This window comes from Berghia stephanieae, unplaced genomic scaffold (assembly GCF_034508935.2).
Source record: "Berghia stephanieae isolate SIO BIC M18660-M18661 unplaced genomic scaffold, UCSD_Bste_1.3 scaffold32, whole genome shotgun sequence".
Taxonomy (NCBI): Eukaryota; Metazoa; Mollusca; class Gastropoda; order Nudibranchia; family Aeolidiidae; genus Berghia; species Berghia stephanieae.
The window spans coordinates 32,452-52,328 of record NW_027624400.1 but is presented as its reverse complement, the minus strand read 5'-3'; the positions used below and the strand labels follow the sequence as shown (position 1 = coordinate 52,328).

At 36.0% G+C, this 19,877-nt stretch overlaps 1 long non-coding RNA gene across 4 annotated transcripts; it reads right to left on the bottom strand.

Annotated features, from left to right (window-relative positions):
- Nucleotides 1-8,767: 8,767 nt before the first annotated feature.
- On the bottom strand, nt 8,768-19,572 carry LOC144961589 (uncharacterized). 4 transcript variants are annotated; one of them, XR_013643212.1, is made up of 4 exons: nt 19,404-19,572; nt 12,567-12,679; nt 11,963-12,039; nt 8,768-10,624 (listed from the first exon to the last, which is right to left on the bottom strand). It is a non-coding gene; the product is annotated as an uncharacterized LOC144961589 (long non-coding RNA). The 4 variants fall into 4 exon arrangements; XR_013643213.1 differs by lacking the exon at nt 19,404-19,572 and adding an exon at nt 15,633-16,079; XR_013643214.1 differs by lacking the exon at nt 19,404-19,572 and adding an exon at nt 14,278-15,616.
- Between the last annotated feature and the right edge of the window lie 305 nt (nt 19,573-19,877).

Genomic DNA, 19,877 nt, shown 5'->3' with positions numbered 1-19,877 from the left:
TTTATAATATATATATATATATATATATATATATATATATATATATATATATATATATATATATATATATATATATATATATATATATATATAGGCTGTCATTATTCCCAGACGCCTGTCTGGGAATAATAAAAATTCGTTATCCCCAGACAGGTGTCTGGGATAACCAATTTTTGTTATCCCCAGACACCTGTCTGAGGATACTATCCCCAGACGCATGTAGCAAGTGGGCAGAAAGATTTTATGCAAAATGCCAAACTAGGCGTGAAAAATACCAAATATTCTGGAAAAAATACTAGTGGTTGTGTCCCAAAACAGTTAATATATCAAGTGATATTTAACACAAGATGAAAGTAAATAGTGATCAAATGTCAAATCCAGCTCTTTTTTTAAAAAAAATATTTTAAAGCAAATGGATCAATGAAATTTCTTGTTACTTTGATCTGAAAACGTCAAACTGGCAATTCGACTTTTTATTTTCAACCAGGAAGAAAGTTGTTAATCATCAAATCTGTTCATAGTCCACCAACCTTTTAAATTTTCATTACCAACCTACCTGTTAACTTGATTGATCATCTCTTGTTTCTATAATTTGCTCATTCTGGCCACAATTTTGGGGACGACCGGGAATAATTTTTATGTCGCGGACGAATTCCTAGGCCATGGTGTTGTTCGCCCCAAAGCCCAAAACCCACACCTGTTATTTACATGTCTGCTTCGCGCAAGACAATACAATTTAGTATCACACGTCCACAAAACTAGATCCAACAACATATTTTTATTCGAATCAGAGATGAAAATAACTACCAAAACAAGGAAGCAAAAATGGTGGAAATATGTTTAGCTCATATATGAATTTAAAATATTCCGATAGCGGTGTGGATAGGCAGCTCAGTAGGTAAAGCCACCTTTCATTTTACTCATTTTAGCTGCACAGATTCGACCCAGTCGCGACCGCCCGCCCCCCCCCCCCCCTCCCCCCCCACTCATTTTTTTTTTTACTTTTCTTTCTTTCATCCCAATTGATTTTCATTGTTTTCACTTTTGTTCCGAGTTCCGAGCAAGAGTTTTTTTTTAATCAGTTGAATTTTTTATTTCTCCGATAATATTATTTCATTATTTAATTTGCTCTAGATCTATTATTGTGTTATTATTATTACTATTACCATCATAATCATTATTATATTATTATCAATAATAGTATTATTTTTATTATTAATACTCTTATTATCATACTATCACTATTACTATTATTATTATTATTATTATTATTATTATTATTATTATTATTATTATTATTATTATTATTATTATTATTATTATAATTATTATTATTATTATTATTATTATTATTATTATTATTATTATTATTATTATTATTATTATTATTGTTAACACTATTCCCTGCTCCGAGGGAAATCTCTCTTTTTCTTCTTTTTTTTTTATATTTTGACCTAAACCTTAGAGTTTTTTGTTTGCTAAACCTTTATGTAAATGTTCCGTTTCTGAGCATGAATTTCTTAAATTGTTTTTATTTTTAAAACAATTATTGTTTTTATTTTTAAAACAATTATTGTTTTTTTTTCTCCTCTTTCTGACCATTTGGTCGGTCTCTGAATATTTCTGTTTGTTTGCTTTTTAATTATTTATTCTTTTTAGACACTATTTGAGATCGGAGTGGGGACGAATATATTTGCTAGAAACTAGAAAAAAAACAAGAGAGAGAGAGAGAGAGAGAGAGAGAGAGAGAGAGAGAGAGAGAGAGAGAGAGAGAGAGAGAGAGAGAGAGGGGAGGGTTTAATAATAATAAAAAAGAGGGTGGGGGGGGGGGGGATGGATGGGACATTTATCCCTTTCAACGTTCTGTAAAAAGAAGACGGAATTTAAAAAAAAAAAAAAGTGACGTTACCAGGATTCGAACCCACAACGTCGATTATGGTCAAACTTCCAGGGCAGACGACTAAACCATTCGGCCATGACACCCACTTCGAAGTCGACGCATATTGTGTGTAACAACTGATTTTAATGTTGGTTAAATTTATGTTTTTATAGATATTTTATTAACTCTCCTTATTTCTATGTGCATCTGGAAACATTCCATATTCTGGAATGTGGATAACTGTTTAAAAGAGCGGAGTTTCAAATGTGCGTCTGGGGATAATGAACATTCGTTATCCCCAGACAGGTGTCTGGGGATAACAAATTTTTATTATCCCCAGACAGGTGTCTGGGGGATAATCACAGCGATATATATATATATATATATATATATATATATATATATATATATATATATATATATATATATATATATATATATATATATATACACACACAGGCACACACAGTCGAGGATTGATCCAAATATAAATTGCCCCGATCATGTAGGAATGTCCGATTGTCATGAATAGTACACCTTTTTTATATTTTCTACATACATAGTCATCAGCTAAAGTGGTAATACTTCTCCCATCTCTCTTTGACTTTGAAAAGTCTTGCATAGTAAAGGGTTTTGGATTTGGTCTGAAACTCTTAATAACTTTAATTTCTTCTTCAAAACGATTTTTCTTTCTGGTCTTTCTTCAATGTAAGGAACATAACAAAGGGGCCAAATCGAGTACCGTAAGTTGGAAGGATTAGGTAATCTGTGGTGCCAACCTTGAGTAAAAAATGCATATTCATTCACATTTCTGCTCATTGTACACATTTTGCTCAGGATTGTTTGTGTTATTAAATAAAAAGGTGATGAATATTTTTTTTACCGAGCGAAAAGGGTGCTAAATAGGAAATGATTTGCACTCCCCCCCCCCTCTCCCCTCCCCTTCCCCATTCCATTACCTACCACATTTGATATGCAGTTTGCCAGCTGTGCAAGAAAAACTATCTTTGTGTTTGGTGGCACAGCTTGTGGTCATTTTGATAGTGAATTATCCAAATCCAACAGTTATAAATTCCTATTTTATTGTCTCAAATTCCCATTTTCTGACTTTCTGATTCCACTTTTGGAATGTGAAGGGTTGACAGGTCTGTCATTATCATTTTTCTGGAGTGTAAATATGTTTTAAAAACCTTGCGTGTTTGTTGATTGTGCATCAGCTGACGACACATTTGTCGCTACCGCGAATTACTTAACTTTATTACTTTATTTTGTGAAAAATAACAATAACAGGGCTTTAAAAAAATTAAAATACTAATTCCCCCCCCCCCGCCCCCCCCCCCCCACCCCCCCCCCCCCAAATAATTTAAATCAGCCTTCCATGTCAGGCGATTAAAACCAGGTGTTTCAATGTTCGATCCCCAGTCAAAAGGTTGCTAATTTTATCAAGATCAAGAGTTTTCGAGTACTCACGACTCAGGACATTCCAGGCTCAGGGTCCTTTAAAAAAATACTTTTCATTCAGTTATTGTTATTATCTTTATTATGGCCGACACATCATGCATCGTCCATACTTTTTCAAAACTTTTATTTTTTTTTTTTTTTTTTGGGGGGGGGGGGGGGGGCTGTTTTTTTATATCGGAAATTTGGGTTTTGTATGTTATGTTCATGGAGAGAGAGAGAGAGAGAGGAGAGAGAGAGAGAGAGAGAGAGAGGAGAGAGAGAGGAGAGAGAGAGAGAGAGAGAGAGAGAGAGAGAGAGAGAGAGTAATATTTTATAATGATAAGATATCTGTAGTGGTTGTATTATTCGTAGTTTTGAAATGCCTATGATGATGACAATGTGAGATAATTATATTAGTGTGATTATTTTTATTTTATTTTTTAAAATTACGTACGGCTATGTCATAGTGGTATGACACTCGCTTTTGGACCGGAAGGTCCTGGGCTCGAGCCTCGCTCGGCGCATAGTTGAGCCCTTGGAAAAGGAACTTTGCTCACTTTCTCTCACCGGACTCAGTTGTAAAATGTGTACTTGGCCGTTAACTGCGTTGTCTCTGTCCGAAGAAATTGTAGTATCGCCTAACAGACGTTATGTCCCGTTCAACATGCGAAGTGTTGCTGTTATAAACTTTAGCATTGGCATGTATGTGCCTATTTCGCTGTAGTGAATTTAATTTAATTTTTTGTTTTCATCGACAGCTAACATGAAAGAACACTGTTGACGTTACTGGTGTCCTGACAATCCATAAAGATGCTGGCTCAAGGGCTATTCTGGCAAGGTGTGTTGAGGCAAACCTTTGCCTGTGGCAAAACTCATCAATCAGCAAACCATCATCTGGGCCAGCAGACCAGAGTGTCTGCATGCACTTTTTGACAATGGTTAGTAATGTTTTCAAATCTCCATAGCGCCTTTACATTTTTTATTGGTGATCAATAAAATAAATGCTCATTTTTCTAAATGAAAATGGCAAAGCATCATTTGAATTGAATTACTACTGAATGTATTAACTTAACGACAGACTATAGTTTGTTGCCAAGAGTTTTGTTCTATGGATGTAAAACCAATGAAATTTCAAGTGTGTTGGTGTGAATAATGATCATTTTTTAAAAATTGCTATGTCTGTGACAAATGCATTTTATGACAATAATGCCATTTCCAAAAATTGCTAATGAAATGTGTCTCTTTTTTATTTCAATTTTTCCATCCAGAGCAGGATCAACCCTCTTTGTGGAACTACAAAAAAAGTGGTGGCAAACAAGTAGTGTTGACTTTTTCTGTATTGAGGCGAAAGAGATTTTTATTCCAAGGGTTTGGGAAAGCAAATTGCTTTTTATTCAGAGCTAGTGCACTATTTAACTGTTTTATTGTCTAAAATAGAATTGATTTTGCAGTTCAACTTGACTAGATATCTAATTTTATACGACTTGTCTCTCAAGTAGAATAAAAAAATGAAAAATGAGGATAGCGTGCCATATCATATTTTGAAAAATCATTTAATATATCTAGAAATCATCTGTATAACCTATTGTATACAGTAAATAATTAGGTTTTGTGATTATAATGATGAATTCATAAGGTATGACATCATATTTGACCACAAAATTATTTTATCTCTGGGCGTAAAAAAATCAATTTTACAGCATTTTTTTTTTTATCTATGGGGTATGGGTTAGTGAGCCGATTATAATTTTTTTTAGACTTAGATCAATCTACAAAATTTTCGTTTTCTTGTCCTATTACGGTCATATTTTGAAAGTTTGATGGATCATTTCTTTTAGTTGTCTGCAAAATCAGCCTTTTAACTTTATGTCAAATTATAGAAAAAGCTTGCGCTTTCTCAAATGTCTGTTTTATGTCATTTGTCTGATTTTCTAGCAATCCTACCTTAGTCATTTTCCTTTAAATTATCTTCAAATTTATTCAGAATCTTTTCTATGATGTGTTTTACATCATGATGTAAGTGTTTCGGGGTAAATCAAAATTTAGCAATTTTATAAATTTTAAAATTCATTTGTTCCTGTCGATCCGCGCTAAATTTTCAGTTGAAATCAAATAAAAATTCTAAAAAAATTATTCAAAGAGTTTTCATGATATAGCTATTTATGAAAGAAACATTGTGTTTAAATTTGAAAGAAATTTATATGCTAGTTTTTGGTGCATCTTTGTTAAAATTTTAGGGTTTTACGTCTAATTTTAGTTTATGTTGCCCCTTAAAAAAGTTTTTTTTTTTTTTAAATTCAGTTATTTTTGGTGTTTAACATCAAATTATACATTATATTATTAGTTCATGAGATATAATTAAAGAATTTTAGAACTATAAAGCATATTTGACCACTAAAGTAATTTTTTGGTGAATAACAGCAGATCTTAAATTATTTCGCAATTTTTTTTCTTAGAGGTATGGGTTAGCGAATCGTTTATAATTTTTTTCAGAATTTGATCAATTTATAAAATAGTACTGTTTTCTTGTTCCATATTGGTTATACTTGATGAATGTTGGCCTTTGTCTGCATAATTAGCTTCATTATCAAATTAAAGACAAATTTTTCATTTTCTCAAAATTTTATTGTGCGTCATTCTCTGATTTTCTAACATTCACATCTGGATTGTTTATCATCAGATTGTCTTCAAATTTGGTCAGAATTTTTCTTATGATGTGTTTTGCATCATGATGGTTGGGTTTTGGGCTAAACAAAAATTTAGCAGATTTATGAATTTTTAAATCAATTTTTTTTCCTGTCATGTCACACCAAATTTTCACTAAGAAATCGAAAAAAAATTATGAAAAATTTATTTTCAAGACTATTGCTAAACCTATCCATCTTGTTGTAAGAAACATTTTGTGTAAATTTGAAAGAGATCTGTTCGTTGTTTTTTTTCTGCATCACTGTAAGAATTTTTGGGGTCTAATTTGAGCTTTTATTGTCCCCCTGGTGGTAGGGATTTGGTGGCTAATAGTATTAGCCTGGTGTTAGGGACTCAGTAATAGCCATGTGGTAGGGACTCGGCGAGTAAAAGTGCTGGTGATAGGGATTCAATGAGTAAAAGCGCTGGTGGTAGGGACTCGGTGAGTTATAGCGCTGATCGTAGGGACTCGGTGAGTAAAAGTGCTGGTGATAGGGATTCAACGAGTAAAAGCGCTGGTGGTAGGGACTCAGTGAGTAATAGCGCTGATCGTAGGGACTCGGCGAGTAAAAGTGCTGGTGATAGGGATTCAACGAGTAAAAGCGCTGGTGGTAGGGACTCAGTGAGTAATAGCGCTGATCGTAGGGACTCGGCGAGTAAAAGTGCTGGTGATAGGGATTCAACGAGTAAAAGCGCTGGTGGTAGGGACTCAGTGAGTAATAGCGCTGGTCGTAGGGACTCAGTGAGTAATAGCGCTGGTCGTAGGGACTCGATGAGTAAAAGCGCTATGACTCGCTGAGTAATAGCGCTGGTGGTAGGGACTCGGTGAGTAATAACGCTGTCGTAGGTGCTCAGTGAGTAGAAGCTCTATGACTGTTATGGCGCTGGTGGTAGGGACTTGGTGAGTAAAAGCTCTGGTGGTAGGGACAGTGTCAGTGAGTAAAAGCGCTGGTGGTAGGGAGTCGGTGAGTTATAGCGCTGGTGGTAGGGACTCGGTGAGTAAAAGCTCTATGACTCGAGTAAAAGCGCTGGTGGTAGGGACTCAGTAAAAGCTCTATGACTCGGTAATAGCACTGGTGGTAGGGACTCGAAGAGTAAAAGCACTGGTGGTAGGGACTCAGTGAGTAAAAGCTCTATAACTCGGTAATAGCACTGGTGGTAGGGACAGTGACGTGAGTAAAAGCGCTGGTGGTAGGGACTCGGTGAGTAATAGCGCTGGTGGTAGGGACTCGGTGAGTAAAAGCTCTATGACTCAGTGAGTAAAAGCGCTGGTGATAGGGACTCGAAGAGTAAAAGCGCTGTGACTCAGTGAGTAAAAGCGCTGGTGGTAGGGACTCGAAGTGTAAAAGCGCTGGTGGTAGGGACTCGGTGAGTTATAGAGCTGGTGGTAGGGACTCGGTGAGTAAAAGCTCTATGACTCAATGAGTAAAAGCGCTGGTGGTAGGGACTGGGTGAGTTATAGCGCTGGTGGTAGGGACTCAGTGAGTAAAAGCTCTATGACTCAGTGAGTAGAAGCGCTGGTGGTAGGGACTCAGTGAGTAAAAGCTCAATGACTCGGTAATAGCACTGGTGGTAGGGACTCGGTGAGTAAAAGCTCTATGACTCAGTGAGTAAAAGCGCTGGTGGTAGGGACTGGGTGAGTAAAAGCTCTATGACTCGGTAATAGCACTGGTGGTAGGGACTCAGTGAGTAAAAGCTCAATGACTCAGTGAGTAAAAGCGCTGGTGGTAGGGACTCGTTGAGTAAAGCTCTATGACTCGGTGAGTATAGCGTGGTAGTAGGGACTCGGTGAGTAAAAGCTCTATGACTCAGTGAGTAAAAACGCTGGTGGTAGGGACTGGGTGAGTAATAGCGCTGGTGGTAGGGACTCAGTGAGTAAAAGCTCTATGACTCGGTAACAGCACTGGTGGTAGGGACTCGAAGAGTAAAAGCGCTGGTGGTAGGGACTCAGTGAGTTTTAGCGCTGGTGGTAGGGACTAGGTGAGTAAAAGCTCTATGACTCGAGTAAACGCGCTGGTGGTGGATCTGTGAGTTATAGCGTGGTGGAAGGGACTAGGTGAGTAAAAGCTCTATGATCGAGTAAAGCGCTGGTGGTAGGGACTCGGTGAGTAAAGGGTGGTTGTAGGGACTCGTGAGTTATAGCGCTGGTGGTAGGGACTCAGTGAGTAAAAGCTCTATGACTCAGTGAGTAGAAGCGCTGGTGGTAGGGACTCAGTGAGTAAAAGCTCAATGACTCGGTAATAGCACTGGTGGTAGGGACAGTGTCAGTGAGTAAAAGCTCAATGACTCGGTAATAGCACTGGTGGTAGGGACTCGGTGAGTAAAAGCTCTATGACTCAGTGAGTAAAAGCGCTGGTGGTAGGGACTGGGTGAGTAATAGCGCTGGTGGTAGGGACTCAGTGAGTAAAAGCTCTATGACTCGGTAATAACACTGGTGGTAGGGACTCGGTGAGTAAAAGCTCTATGACTCAGTGAGTAAAAGCGCTGGTGGGAGGGACTCGGTGAGTAATAGCATGGTGGTAGGGACTGGGTGAGTAAAAGCTCTATGACTCAATGAGTAAAAGCGCTGGTGGTAGGGACTGGGTGAGTAATAGCGCTGGTGGTAGGGACTCAGCAACTAAAAGCGCTGGTAGGAATCCAGTGGTGTCACTGATTTTATGACATTAGAATATAAAGAAATTTACAACTACAATCGGACTAATGATTTTACAAAAGGTCCCCACAAAAGTATATCTTTAAATTATTAAACAAGTCTGTTGATTAAATTAAATTATAATTTTATTGTAAAAGATCAAGAAAATGTCAAAATAAAAATGAAAGTTTTGACAACCAAAATGTACCTATTCCGTAACATATAAAGACACACAAACAAATCTTGTCTTCTTGCCCCTCTGTAATCTTGACACAGCATTGCTCTGATTTTTCGTGAAGATGTGTAGCATGAACACTACTTCACTCTATACGATCACGACCCAACAAGTATTGAGAACAACCATGCTTCTCAAATTTGTTTTACATACAGGACTTTGCACTATCCTTTTGAATCTGGATAGAGACTTGACCGACTCAATTGTTAACGGGCACCTTTTTACTATCACACTCTTTTATGAGATGTGATATTACGACTTATAATGTCCCTTTTTATTTCGTCACTGACCGACCAGCTTTTGAAATTTTGATATTCTACAACACAGTGTTTGGTCTCCTGTGTTATATTTGTTTTATTCTGTACCGGCCTGTATAACACAGTTTCGGCCTTCTCTGTGTTATATTTTTATTGGGACATATAGTAACAGATTTGCCTTCTCTGTACTATGAATTGGTCACCCGTTCACGGACTGACACAGTACAGTAGTCTGCACTATGCCTTGCTATCTTCCGGCCCCAAACGTACTTCACACAATCAACCCTGCATTATGTGAAGGATAGCTAGTGACGTTTGGCGACTGAGAGACGTTATCATCACAAGATAGCATAGCAACAGGTTTGAAAAATACTAACTCGTGGTTGCCTAAAGCTAATATCCCATTGAGACTTAAGGTCGTTCTACAGTAACGTGACAGCCCCCACCCACGTTAAAATTTTACTTTTTTGGTGGTTTATTACATGAAAATAAATTTTACAAATGGACAATGAGTAAAGGTATTAAGGGAATTCTGTATGAAATTTCCTGTGTAGAGTCACATTTGAAAAATTTCGCAGTCTAACTGTCTCTGTCGTGTCAAGGGCATCTTTATGGTCGCATGTCTCTGTTATCTGGAGTCCCTGTCTGGTCAGTCTGTGTGTCCATAACGTCTGTGGTCTCTCTGTCTGGTCAGTTTGTGTGTCCATAACTTCTGTGGTCTCTGTCTGGGCAGAGTGTGTATTTATAATGTCTGTGGTCTCTGGTCAGTACGTGCATTTACAATGTCTGGTGTCTCTGAAAAGTCAGAAAGAGGGTTAGAATAGGGATTTGTCTGTATTAAGTCAGTCATGTCAACAATGTCAAAGTCTTTATCTTCAGAGACAAGAGTCAAAAACTGTTCCAACTGGGAGATTCTTTGCAGAAACTGATGTTCTCCCATAACTTGAAACAAGTTATTGATCCTGTTTGTCACTGAAGATACAATTCGATACCGTCCTTCCTGTGTATTTGTCACACGTCATACTGGTACAATGTCAGTTACAGGTTGGTCATGGATCTCCAGTCTTTCGCCCGCCATGACCCTCATCATCTATGCACATAACATTCACAAGTGGATACAAATATCGATTTACTTTGTATGTTGCATCCATGCACTTATAACAAACACATCACAAAAAACTCAAATCACGCCTCATTCTTCCAGTTACTTAAAACAAATACTCAAAACCACCATCCTCATTCACACTGAACATTGTTACACCTCCTTCCTCCTCTATCTCTCTCAGTAACTCCTGTACCGTCTCACCGTCCATCCTGTCAATATCAGTCTTGAACAATCTCCGCTGCAAATCTTTGACATCTTTAGGCAACACATTTTATCCTTGGCTTGATTGAATGTATTGCCTAAGTTGGGTTGTGGACACCTTTGTTTTAGCCATAGCCTTCACTGTCTCATTCACGAGGGGCAGGCGATTCTCCGGATAAAGTGAGGATGGCTAAATGTAAAAAGAAAAAGATTAAAAGTACAAAATTGTATGCAATAGCATTCAATTCAGACCTGCCAGCTAACAAAACAAAAAAAAAGCATTTATTTTTTTTGACAATTTAAAGACAAAAATCTGCATATAAACCCATAATGCACGAGTTGTTTGTCACTCTAAAATACTTGAATGAACTAAAATGCAACAGGCGCTCATCAAATTCTAGGGTTAAATGAATGACTGCAGAATTCCCAAAAAACGTCGCTTCATTGTCTTTGTAACATTTTCATGGTATACAAAAACGCAATAGAGTGGTCACCATTTATAATTAGTCCTCAGAAATCAAGCACTTATAACTGCATCGTACTCATAGTCAAAGTCAAATTTTATTTTGAAAAGTCTATGGACAACCATCAAATCTTAATATTCCTTATCTGGAACAAAAAAAAAAACAAAGACAAAAAAAAAAAGACCCAAAAAAATACCACCACCTAGATCTGCTAATATTGTCTTACAGGACTTAATAGCGCTTGCAACACTATAAAAAGGATGATGATATGGTGACTGATTCAATAAATAGGGAACAGTAGATTTCACGAGCACCTTAAGTCTCACCGAGACACAAGCAAAGGATCCTGCTAAAACATTTACATAATGCAATAATATTCAAAACCCATAACTATAACAGTAAATACAGAGAGATGATTTACAGTATAAAAAATCATCTCAAGAAGAAAGGTACTGTATTTGACTGTCTGCCTCCCAACTAAAGACCCCCCGCAAGGACCAGTAAAAAAATGAGCAATCTTAATCCATAACAAAGACAGGGAGCAACACGGAAAGGGAAAACAAATATAAGGGATAGAAAAATGTGAACTCTCTGCCCAGAACCCTTCCAAGAAATTTTTTTTTTAATAAAAAAAAATACAAATTCTGGAACAGTCAATTTTGTCACAAGCTGGTCATCATCTCTCCATCTCAGTGCGCCACCTTGAATGTATCGTAATAAAATATGAGTTGGAATGGCTGTTGTCCTTTAAACATTTGGTCCTGGTGTCAACAGTGCATTTACCTAACTAATCTATTACTATATATTACACTCAATAGTGGGAGGGGGGAGGGACAATTAAGTACTGAAAATATAAAGTAACAAGAAAGGGAGGGACAATTAAGTACTGAAAATATAAAGTAACAAGAAAAGAAAAAATAATACATATTTATAAAAAAAATTGAGTCTAATTGCGACTAAAATAGAATTTGCGATTAATTGCTGTCAAGTGTAAAATTTTCGGCAGCGAAAAACTACAGGGACAAAATGTCGATGGAAAAAAGTATAAAATGAATGAGTCTTACCAATTTATCACATGGGTGATTTTCATGGTGGTGATTACCCCCTGTAACCCTCAGAAGCCAGTATTAATTTCAGAGTCCTGCATGGTAAGAAAAACTTTTTATTACAAAATAATAAAATTATCCACAACATAGTATGATAAAATATTAACAGCGTTGTCACTTGCATAACTCAATTGTGAAGGATTTCAACATGCAGATTATAGAGCAATTGAAAATAAATCTTAATAAGACATTCAATAATAATACTAATCCAGTGCAATCAGATACTAATGAACAAATCAAGTCTTTCACTTTTTAAAACTGTTCTGGTAATAGTTGAACTATTGTCTTGCTGCATTACATCGTGCAGCCCGCCCACTGAAGACTGTAAATGAGCTGCAGATTGGCACACATTGCCTCTTCCTCTGGATGTTTTAAAATTCAGAATCAGTTTGATTGCTTTATTAAAATTGTCTTGGCAATCAAGATAGAAAAGCTGATGGTGATAATTTACGTCCGAGTTATTCTGAAATATTATAACCTTGTGCATATAATATTTTCATTTTTTTTAAATATGTAAAAGTAAAAAAACACCTCCTGCCCCCGTCCAAAAACAACCTCCTACCTCTGGCTAGGGCGAACTCCTTTGCTTGAAGTCAATTGCTTTTTGCCCTGCTTGCATTCATAGACACAAAAGTCATAAATTAGCCAACTTTCCTCAGGGTGATATGATGGAAGCTGAAAAACACGGAATAATATAAAAGATCATAACATAAATACCTAAATATTAAGTTTAAAAATTGCAATATTTTCTCCAACTGAGACAAAGGTGTTACAGTTCAGTACGTTAGACTAGACCTGTAAATGAGCTCTATAAAAATTGACTGAAACTCTTCGACAAACTGAAGATTCAATTATTTTTTTAAAAAATAAGGGCATCATTGGAGAGGAGAGTGATAAATACAATATATCAAAATCGCTGTGATTATCCCCAGACACCTGTCTGGGGATAATAAAAATTTGTTATCCCCAGACACCTGTCTGGGGATAACGAATTTTCATTATCCCCAGACGCATATTTGAAACTCCGCTCTTTTAAACAATTATCCACATTCCAGAATATGGAATGTTTCCAGATGCACATAGAAATAAGGAAAGTTAATAAAATATCTATAAAAACATAAAATTAACCAACATTAAAATCAGTTGTTACTACATATACACAATATGCGTCGACTTCGAAGTGGGTGTCATGGCCGAATGGTTTAGTCGTCTGCCCTGGAACTTTGACCATAATCGACGTTGTGGGTTCGAATCCTGGTAACGTCACTTTTTTTTTAAAAAAAAATTCCGTCTTCTTTTTACAGAACGTTGAAAGGGATAAATGTCCCACCCATCCTCCCCCCACCTCTTTTTTTTATTATTATTGAACTATCTCTCTCTCTCTCTCTCTCTCTCTCTCTCTCTCTCTCTCTCTCTCTCTCTCTCTCTCTCTTTTTTTTTTTTTTCTAGTTACTAGCAAATATATTCGTCCCCACTCCGATCTCAAATAGTGTCTAAAAAGAATAAATAATTAAAAAGCAAACAAATAGAAATATTCAGAGAGCGACCAAATGGTCAGATAGAGGAGAAAAAAAACCAATAATTGTTTTAAAAAATAAAAACAATAATTGTTTTAAAAATAAAAACAATTTAAGAAATTCATGCTCAGAAACGGAACATTTACATAAAGGTTTAGCAAACAAAAAACTCTAAGGTTTAGGTCAAAATATTAAAAAAACAAAAAGAAAAAGAGAGATTTCCCTCGGAGCAGGGAATAGTGTTAACAATAATAATAATAATAATAATAATAATAATAATAATATAATAATAATAATAATAATAATAATAATAATAATATAATAGTAATAGTATGATAATAAGAGTATTAATAATAAAAAATAATACTATTATTGATAATAATATAATAATGATTATGATGGTAATAGTGATAATAATAACAAATATTACAATTATTATTATTATTATTATTATTATTATTATTATTATTATTATTATTATTATTATCATCATTGACCAAAACAAAAAAAAAACAATAATAGATCTAGAGCAAATTAAATAATGAAATAATATTATCGGAGAAATAAAAAATTCAACTGATTAAAAAAAAACTCTTGCTCGGAACTCGTAACAAAAGTGAAAACAATGAATATCGATTGGGAAGAAAGAAAGAAAAGTAAAAAAAAAAAAATGAGTGGGGGGGGGGGGGGGGGGGGTCGGTCGCGACTGGGTCGAATCTGTGCAGCTAAAAGGAGTAAAATGAAAGGTGGCCTTACCCACTGAGCTGCCTATTCACACCGCTATCGGAATATTTTAAATTCATCATATATGAGCTAAACATATTTCCACCATTTTTGCTTCCTTGTTTTGGTAGTTATTTTCATCTCTGATTCGAATAAAAAATGTTGTTGGATCTAGTTTTGTGGACGTGTGATACTAAATTGTATTGTCTTGTGCGAAGCAGACAGGAAAATAGCAGGTGTGGGCTTTGGGCTTTGGGGCGAACAACACCATGGCCTAGGAATTCGTCCGCGACATAAAAATTATTCCCGGTCGCCCCCAAAATTGTGGCCAGAATGAGCAAATTATAGAAACAAGAGATGATCAATAAAGTTAACAGGTTGGTAGGTTATGAAAATTTAAATGGTTGGTGGACTATGAACAGATTTGATGATTAACAACTTTCTTCCTGGTTGAAAATAAAAAGTCGAATTGCCAGTTTGACGTTTTCAGATCAAAGTAACAAAAGAAATTTCATTGATCCATTTGCTTTAAAATATTTTTTTAAAAAGAGCTGGATTTGACATTTGATCACTATTTACTTTCATCTTGTGTTAAATATCACTTGATATATTAACTGTTTTGGGACACAACCACTAGTATTTTTTCCAGAATATTTGGTATTTTTCACGCCTAGTTTGGCATTTTGCATAAAATCTTTCTGCCCACTTGCTACATGCGTCTGGGGATAGTATCCCCAGACAGGTGTCTGGGGATAACAAAAATTGGTTATCCCCAGACATCTGTCTGGGGATAACGAATTTTTATTATCCCCAGACAGGCGTCTGGGAATAATGACAGCCATATCAAAATAGTGGGTGTTATTTCTTACTGGAAGTTCGACTTCCATAATTTGATGTAGAAGGAATGCTAAATAAGCATGTCATTCATATAGGTAAAGATGACTTCATCAAAGTCATATTCCTGCCTCTGTAATTTTTTTGACATAGAAAAATAATCACCATTATCATCTTTAACTTCTAGCCATGACCAATTGAATTTATTCCTCACGGGACTCACATCTTTATCGATGCTCGACAAGTCTGAATTGCGATCCACGAACAGCTCAGCCATTGTGAGAACATTAGAATAATGTAGCAATGAGCAAACTTGATTTTTAATCAGTAAACGACAGAGAAAAAAAACACTTTAATAAATATGACTTCAGGCCAATACACTGAATTATTAAGTAGAAGTGAATTATCAAGAAGAAACTTCGGCAGGCGTAGCGGAAAAATACAAAGAATCGAAATGAAGGTAAATCGCCACAAAACAGCAAGCTCGCTTGGGCTTGAGCAAAACAATGCCAGAAAACGTCCTGATTTGCACGGGAATTAATTAGGCTACTTACCATTGTTCCTTATGATCAGGTACTCAATCAGTGAAGAAACGGTCAACCAGTTTGTTTACAACGTGAGGCAATCGAAACAGGGTTGCCAGATTATTTTTCAACAAAATGCCAGGGGAAGACTCAAAAAATGCCAAAACAATCAAAAAGATGCCAAAGTCTGTTGACTCCCACCCCCACTAAGAAAAATACTCACCTTTGATAGACAATTTACTATCATATCCTGGTGGCTTGCGTGTTTTCTTTTCTTTTTCTTATTTTTTTTTTTTTTTTGTTTTTTGTTTTTTTTTTGTTTGAATTATACTAAATTTCCTGTTGGGGTAATTATTTACCTACTGACTACTAAGTGGAGTGCTAAACCACTACACCACGGTTGGATTTTAAGAATGAAAAAGAAATGTGAAGATGTTTGTTTTTACGCGTTTAGAAATAATTAAGAAAAGGTGTCATTTGAAGTATAATATACAAGAAAAGAAAATGCCAAATGAAAATGCCAAATGCCAAATGATTTTTCTAATGCCAAACGGTTTTCAAAAATGCCAGATTTTTGGAATCTGGCATTTAAAATGCCAAACTGGCAACCCTGAATCGAAATGTGCTTGTAGCAATCTATCCTACCTTTCGATTTGAAGATGTCTACATAACGGACTTGCGGCATTCGCAATTTACTTTATGACTCGAAGGGTAAATGTGGTCAATTTTGGCTTGGATGAAACAGTGAAATTTATCGCTCGGTGGCTCAGTTAAAATTGGCTACAGTTGGGATCACGACGGATTGGAAAGTGAAAAAATAATTTAACGAAGGATGTGTGAAAATACCCAGGGAAGTGTTCAGACACGCCTTTTATAAAAAGCGTCGCTTTGTCTTGGCAATCTATACATCGTTAATATAAACGGTCCCCATGAGCTATGCGTAGCGTTGTGGATTACGGTCATTCGACTACGATTTGTGAATTCTTTCTTTTTTTTTATTTCTTTCTTTCTTTCCTTTTTTAAATATTTGAATTTGACAAATTGACTGATTTCAGTTAATTGACTGAGAATTTACAGGTCTATAAGTTAGAAGAATAAGAGAGTAAGTCGAGAGTTTTCTCGAAGAACTTAAATTTGTGACGTGGTACTCAAATCAGGGACTAGGTCAAAAGCTGAATGGCACAAATGGAAAGCCAAAGGCATGTTGTTTTCAATATCTAAAATCAATAAAAATTCAAAATCTAATCATTCTAATATTAGGCAAACAACTACAGACCACACTAAATTGAATTGTATTAAGTAAAAGGATCTTGTCACATTCAATCAAACTGTCATTTGATAAAAATTACTTCATTATAAATTGAAGTTCAGATCGCGTGTTTGAAGCCGTATTAGGAAAATTCATGTATCTGTGGATAAGCCAAGTTTCATCAAAATCACAGTGGCAACGAGTGTCTAATATTTGCCACCAGATACACTCGTAAAATTTGAGTGTAGGCCTATTTAGCAAAATCATATATTAGGAATGGTTTATACTACATCATAAAGTAGCGCATGCCCGTCATCATCCTGCATCTTTTTTATGTATATATAAATATTTAAAAAAGAATTGAGCTTTCATAAGCTGCAATATCCACCAAACATGCTCAAAGCACTTTACAAAGGATCCATGCCTAGCAGCAAACGTAACAAGTAGAACGTTAGGCGATGTTTTTCTCGACCCCAGGACTTCCTGACAGACAACGCTCTTAGCGGATAGGAAACATACACATGATACCCAGGCTCGACCCCAGGACCTCCAATCGGAAGTGAGTGCCACACAGCCGCATATATCTTGGCTGTTCTTGAGAATTTGCCAAACACCGACAAACTAATTAGTAAAAAGAGGGGAGATGGGCAGAAATAGACAGACAGATACACACTCAGAGAGAGAGAGAGAGGAGAGAGAGAGAGAGAGAGAGAGAGAGAGAGAGAGAGAGAGAGAGAGAGAGAGAGAGAGAGAGAGATAATATCAGTTGCCTGTGGTGTCAGTCCGTTTAGGAGTGAGGTGGCGGAAGAAGTAGTCTAGCACTAGTACTTGGGTAGTAGTAGTAAGTAGTAAATAGGGGAGGTCTTCTGCACGTTCGTTGAGCTAAGGAAAGTATTCCTTCAACTAACCTTAAAATAAAAAATAAAACCTTGTACATTTCCAACACTTGGACCTGCACTATGACCTATAACTAAAACTAACAGACAAAAAAACAACAACCCGCTAAGACTCCTCTCCAGTACCTTTCAATATTTCAAATTGAATTATAATGGCTGCGGAAAACTAAAACAATGGTCATATAAGGAAATTTACAAATCAATCAAGTTGTTCTACAGGTTTTAAAATGAAAATATGAAGTAACAAGATATCACTCTAACATAGTGACACCTAACTAACACAAGACATCACACCAGCAGCAATGCTGAGCGGAGTAATTTTACTTTTTTCACTAGCAACCAAGTTGCCACATTGGATTTTCTTTCTTTACTTTTTTTTTTAGTGTTCTGCTAATGTGCAATCTACATTTAAAATAAAAAGTGTCATCTTTCATTTCTTCTAATTCTTAACAGACACGATTATGTCCACTTCACATCTCAACAACAGGGACAATTTTTTCACTTCTTGAGGCAGTCTTTTCTTACTTCTTTTAAATTTCATTTTTTTAAAGCTTCTTTATTGATTTGTTTATAAGTTCTATTGTTCTTCTTCTTATAATTTCATTGTCAATATCATTTTCATCAGCATACTTTTACGGTACTTTTACCATGTTATTCTTACGCTCTTACAGTTACAGTACAGCAGAGCGATACCTAACGCAGGCCTTTAAAGTGCTACTAAATTTGAAAAATTAAAATAAAACGTTTGACAAAAGATCCACAGTTCAAAAGCTAAAACAATTATAAAGTGAAACTACCTCGAGGCTCGAGGAATATCGGGGGTAAGGTCTCCCGCCCATACTGGGCACTGTGGGACTGGAAGTCTAGAGAGCTGTGCCGGTGGAACCCGTAATTTAGCTTCTTAAACGGTTCCGATCATTCAGGAGAGGAGTAGTACCTATCTAGTTGTAGTTATTAGTAGGAGAAGAAGAAGAAGGAGCATGTTCAGGTTCAAGTTCAACCCTCTTAGTAGCACTTGCAAGAATTTTTCAAAATAGTGGCTATGGGTATTAATTTAGCGTAGAAAAATAAAGGGGAGTGAAACATTAACTAGAGTGAAAAATTATCGCTCTGTCTCAACTGGTTAAAAAGTTATGACCGTTTATGTGGTGGAAAATCTCTATATATAGCTTAATAGGAAAAAATGTGACCAAAGCACAGCATCCCAATGTATAATCACGTATAATTCAGAAACAGCTTCAGATCCAACTTTGAAATTTTTACATGTGGTAAATCAACATCTCTGTAATACATTGCAAACAGAAAATGAATTATTTATTGAGAAAGAAAAGTATAGTTTAGAGCTGAGACAGCTGAAATCAAGAAAAAATAGATCACGACATACAAATGAATGACCTATTGGAATTTTGGAAAAGTCAATAATAAAATATGTATTCACATGAAGATAGACCAAATACACCACTGAATCGGCGTCATTTAGTTGTTCACTTTGAACTTTTCAAAATGAAAATATACCTCATAAAAGCAAAGATATGAACTGACAAATGTTTGAGGTGGTGTACTCTTCTTTTCTTAGTTGATAGAGTTAGAGTGAGAATGACGAGAAATGAGTTGCCACTTAATTAAGGAAAAAAATGTCGTATCTAGTTTACTTACTTTCTTTGTTGACTTTTTAATAAAAAGTACATTATTCTCATTTTCGAATGTTTTCAAATTGGAGAAAAGATGAGAATGTCTCGTTTACCGAGAGGGCCATTTTTTTTTTTTGCTTCACACTTCTCAAAGAAAGACCGCGAAAAGTGGAGGCTGGTCGTCTGGTCCTTGAAAGCTCACAAATGCAACTTTAAACGCATAAGAGTGCTGGGAGTAGCTACAAATAGGTAAAGGAGCGGTGGTTTGCAACTTTAAACACATAAGAGTTCTTGGAGTACAAATAGTGAAAAGCGGTAGTTTTCGCTATTTGTAGTGGTAGTACAAATAACCACTTCGTATAATTATACGGACTAAACTGTTTGACCGAGCGCGAGAAAGCAAGGTGGCCGGCTGTTTTTGCACAGCATAAGTGTAACCGGGGTGGGGTGAGTTAGGTGTTCGAGCTCCTTTCTCGGCATAATATTTTCTTTCTTTTTT